The 5,275-nt window shown below is 35.2% G+C and overlaps 1 protein-coding gene and 1 non-coding gene across 3 annotated transcripts in view; one reads left to right on the top strand and one right to left on the bottom strand.

Moving 5' to 3' along the window:
- Positions 1–5,275, top strand: part of LOC108978613 (WD repeat-containing protein 81) — an 18,241-nt gene that overhangs the window by 11,444 nt on the left and 1,522 nt on the right. For both annotated transcript variants that reach the window (XR_001994125.1, XR_001994124.1), the window contains exon 7: positions 4,270–4,579. The gene's annotated coding sequence lies outside the window, so the exon portion shown is untranslated. The remainder of the gene's footprint in view (positions 1–4,269; positions 4,580–5,275) is intronic.
- Positions 4,812–4,882, bottom strand: Trnag-gcc. Its single transcript has one exon. It is a non-coding gene; the product is annotated as a tRNA-Gly (tRNA).

Below are 5,275 nucleotides of genomic sequence, written 5' to 3'. Positions count from 1 at the left end.
TTTTTCGAAAAAATTATTTTTTTTTTTTCAAAAATAGGTTTCTTTTTAGAAAATATAAACCTTCATCGAAATTTTATCTAGTTAAAATAGATTTTCATTTGTGCTTCTGGGCCACCGTAATAAATATATATTTGTATCTTCAATATTTTCTTCCGCAATGAGCTTCGCAGTAAGACRTAAATACATATGGTATAAGTTATTTATTTATACATACGAGGAACAAGTTCACCGATGTTCCTGCAAGTGACTAAAGCAAGTCAAGTTGTTACTTTGCCTTATTTTGGTTTTGTTTAAGCAATACAAAATCCCATATGCGGTCTTACAGTAAAAGCAGGATGATCAACAGATGCAGTACAAAAGTGAGCAACAGCGGCAATGACTAACATACATATGTACATATGAATTATTGATTCGGTTTGCAGTTGCCAAGCTCTCATATGGGCAACTGTCGATGTGCATACAAACATACTTATAAAAATATACATATGTACTTATATGGATATGTGTACATGCATACACACTCGTTTACATATGTATGTATTTTTATGACATGCTTGATGGAGGATCAACACAGGCGAAACTGTTGACTTCTACTTTCAAGTTTTTTTCCACTTTTATCTTAGCCTTCTTTGCCAGCATCTTCTTATGCACTTCTTATTTTATATATTTTTTTTTATTACTTTGATTACGGAAATTTTTACACATGGACGATGTGTAAGCATGTATGTATTCGCCTGCATGCATGCACTTTCTCTGGAATTCTTGCACAATACTTCTGTTGGCCTGTTACTCTTAGGATTTGCAGAGGACAATAGTGCGTCTAAATTTTGTGACCCACTCACCACAAAGCAAGTAGTTAGCAGTGATAAGTACGCGCTGCCCAATCTTTAAGGCATTCAAAGTCATCTCACCCAGTATCAGTAGCACTTTTGGGGGTTGTTTGTAGAGGAGTAATTGCATCAGGAGTAATTTTAAATGATTCCCTGCATATATTTAAATATTATGTATGTATGTATGTATGTGTGATTGCATGTAAATATGTTTGGTTGTACATACATATGCATGTTCGCATTCGCATTAGTGCTTCACTCTTATAAATAAATACGCAATTCAATTTTGCGTGGAAAAGTGTTTTTGTTCGTCTTCGTCTTGCATTCATATGATGTACTTAATCTTAATTTAAAGGAGTTCTATCTTGCATACTTTTGTTATGTCAACACTTGCCGTTTTGGGTGTAGTAGTAGTCCGAATTCAATACAAAAAGTTATGTTGTCTGTAAGTTTGCTACGAAATTTGTAATACTCAGAAGGAAACTCCGAAGATCCTTTAAAAACTACGTTCTTGATACTTTAGCACTTAAAACTTTAAAGTCCTACTTGTCCATAATAGTCCCCGATATATCCAATATATTTCTTGCGTGCAATGAGTCTCCGCATGACACTGGCCACCTCCTTGCATGCCCCACCAACCCCAATCATCTAACACTTCTCTCTTTTTGGTCCGACCCCGTCGAAACAGCACGTTTCTTGGATCTTCCGTTGGATGACGCGGGCGACAACTTAGCTAATCCTTGTCATCCTAACATGGATTACATAGCCGTTACAACAACAACAACATCCTATAAAAATATATTGAAATAATCTGTCCGTCCCTACATAAGTGAAGTAATTTTTCAGCTTTTGAGATATTGTCTTGAAATTTGCACACCTTCTTTTCTCGCCAAGAAGCTACTCGTTATTTGCCAGAACCGCCGATTTCGGACCTCTATAGGATTTAGCTGTCAGACGATTTATTATTCAACATAGTCGTACCGATTGTAGCGACTAAGTCTAAGTTTGTGTGGCCATTTTGGTAGTACAATTTGCCTCACGCTTCAGTCTCGGTGATTAAATCTTTATTGTCCTTAAAGTTTTTTCCAGCGAGCATTTTTTGCAATCTGGCAACAGGAAACTGTTCCTAGGGGCCAGATCCGAAGAATACGAAAGAAATTCTTAGCAACGGTTGGACAAATTTGCCATCATTTTTATTGATTTGTGATACGATGTCTTATTTCGATAAAACAACATTTCATTCTAGTTCGGATTTTCGTTCTTTCAACGTTTTAATAACGAAGTAGTTTATGTTGAGAGTTTTTTTTACCTTATCAAGAGTGTCTATGAGGACTATTTCCTGCGCATCCAAGTATGAATGTTATAATTTAACACAGAGGTAAAAAAATATACGGCTTTCCATATAATCGATTTACCGCGTGCATTTATTCGGATGGCCCTTACTTAACTCCAAAACTAAATGTGAGAGACTTGTTTACCCGTTGTGCCCTATCGGCGCAAGAATTCACTAGATTATTGAACAGTTTTGTGCTCATATTCACAAATCTTCTTTTCGTTGTTGTTGTATCGACAGAAATGCCTCTCTCACGACAGTCGGGCCTACGTAATCGGAACGGACCCAGATTTTATCCGACCAAGAACTGCAAACTGGGCAGTTTTCTGCCGCTACAACAACAACATCTTCGTCTCCTCAGCAGTATTCGTGCATTTTAAGGCCCTCAACTATGCAGTAAAGCATCTCTTTTGTAAGCTCTACTCGACGTCATTTTTTCAAAAAACTTAGGTCTTTTGATGCGATTTTAGCTTTACCCCCCTTCATACCCAAAACATTTACGAAATGTGTTGCGTCGATCCATAAGAGAAGTCCTCTGCTACCTCTCTGATGCAGACACGACGATTTTCAAACGTACTTTCTGTAGCTTTTTAGATATTATCGTTACTAACATAGGTGATCTGCATGAGGCAAGTTTTTCATAAGAAAAATCGCCAGACACACCTTTAATGTTGTAAACCCAATACACTAATGGACATATGAAGAGCAAACTTCTTCTTTATTGGCGTATTAACCGCATACGGTTATAGCCGACAGCACGCCAGTCGTTCTTCCTTTTCGCTGCCAATTCCAAGTGAAGCCAGGTATCCGACGGGGTGGAGGTGTTCCTCTTCCTCTGTTTTCATCCATTCGGACAACATTACCTAGCCAGCGTAGCCGCTATCTTTTAAATTTGTTGAACTTTGTCAATTTCATCGTATACCCCTTACAATTCATTGTCCTATCGAGTGTGGTATTTGCCGTTCCCAATGCGTAAAGGACCATAAATCCTCCGCAGAACCTTCCTCTCGAAAATTCCTAACGTCGACTCAGATGTCATCGTCCATGCCTCTGATCTCGAGATCAAACTTAACATGAATATAAATCAGAGTTGTGTCTAGGAAAAAATGTTAATCGATTCGGTTTGCACGCCTAGTTTATATTGACCAAACAGAGTCAAATTTTGCTTGTACTGCAAATTTCTTTTGTATATTTATTGGTTTAGCTATCTCAATAGAATTCATTTTACGATCAGACAAAATAATGTTCGTAACTCTCTTTTGTAGGTCTATTTTATTTATCATCTTCTCGATTCATTTCGCTGCAGTACGCATTTTTCTGTAAATTTTATTATTGCTTTTTTCGATACCCCCAAAAAAAATTTATTGTTTCTAAAATTTTTTTATATAGCTCTATTATCTCTTTGTTTTTACGAAAAAAACTGTTTTACGAAAAATTTATTTTATTTTATATATTATATAACTTAATTTTTTATAAAGTGATGTCTTAAGAAGTCCTTACGCAACATAAGACTAAATAACATAGTAATTAACATTGACCCGAARACTTAACATGAACTTAACATATGTATGTACATGTAACATCTCTGTATTATCGATTTACATATATACATATGTACTTATAACAAATTTTATTTTATATTACCTGGTTCGCTTTATGTGGACATACGACATGTTGGATGCGCTCACAATAAGCAACAACAGTTGATTTAGCACCCCAATTAACAACCCATTATCCCTGATCAAATTCAGGTTAAGCCCGGTAACGTGCACCCCAATGTTAGTTAGTAAAAAAAAAAGACAATGGATGCTTATTTATTATTAACAAAATTAAAATCGCATTTTAAATAGATTTTTATAAAATTTATAATATGCATATACTATGTACATAATATTAAACTTTTTAATTTTAATAAAATTAATAATGGTTGTTAAAATATATCAAACATAGGAGCTAAAAAGCAGTGTGAATTATCTTTATTTTTATATTTATAAACATTGAAATGTATGTAATACATATGTATGTATCTAAAATTATGTCTAAATAAATAAGCTAAATAAACTGTTTACATAACGCAATTAAACATTTCCCCCATACACCAAACAGATCGACTGAAAAAATATTTCACAACAATAAATGCGATGACGACGTTGAAGAGAGAAAAATCGCATGATGGAATTTTGGGAATCTGAAAACTTCAAAGAATTGTTGCATGATATGCCATTTATACCAGGGCAACATGGTCAGCAGCAGCGAGAGTCCCATTGCATGTAGCAGTGATAGTAGTGCTTGTCAAACTCGTGTACTCGCGTATATTGTGTGGAATTTCAAGTCTCTATGTACGTACCGGCTAATAAATGAATGAATGTCATGGCACGCAAAGGAATGCGAATGCAGACACACACATGCATTAAAGGTAAGCAAGTGTTATTGGACCGGTATGTCATAATGATTTTGTTGGCTTTGTGAAGCGTTGTTGTTGCGTGTAATTTGTACGCTATGTAAGCATGAAACATATTTTTGTATATTTTATTGCATGCGAAAGATTCAGTGGTTTTGCTCGCTCACAATGCGTTGTGAAAAAAAAAATTAGAAAAATTTTATAAAAAAAAAGAGAAAACTAAATAAAAATTAAAAAAAAAGTAAATTGCATCGGCCGGGAATCGAACCCGGGCCGCCCGCGTGGCAGGCGAGCATTCTACCACTGAACCACCGATGCATGTATTTCTCTTTTCGTAATTTGTTTACTTCTAACACGTGTGGGAACTTGCCATTGCTTTGAAATTCAATTGCCATGTCTCTCACCGCAGTATTTAGCGAAGTCGCACAACAACACTTTAGCAGCCAATGTAAATATGGAAAGCAATTATGTGTAACTGTAGTAGGGTAGGCGTCACAACGCTATTTGCGTGCAAAGCAACACGTGTTTTCATTAATTACTTATATTTTGTTGAAATATATATTTATAAATAGAAATTTTATATTTATTATTTTAAATTTGACTTAAAGCTGCGTATTTCACTTTTTTACAAACAATTACCACTGTCTCTTATACACATCTAGATGTGTATAAGAGACAGACTTGAAATAGCCTCACAAGAAATATTCTAAC

Source organism: Bactrocera latifrons, unplaced genomic scaffold, assembly GCF_001853355.1.
Source record: "Bactrocera latifrons isolate USDA-ARS-PBARC rearing strain unplaced genomic scaffold, ASM185335v1 scaffold_124, whole genome shotgun sequence".
Taxonomy (NCBI): domain Eukaryota; kingdom Metazoa; phylum Arthropoda; class Insecta; order Diptera; family Tephritidae; genus Bactrocera; species Bactrocera latifrons.
This window is presented reverse-complemented; position numbering and strand designations above follow the sequence as displayed.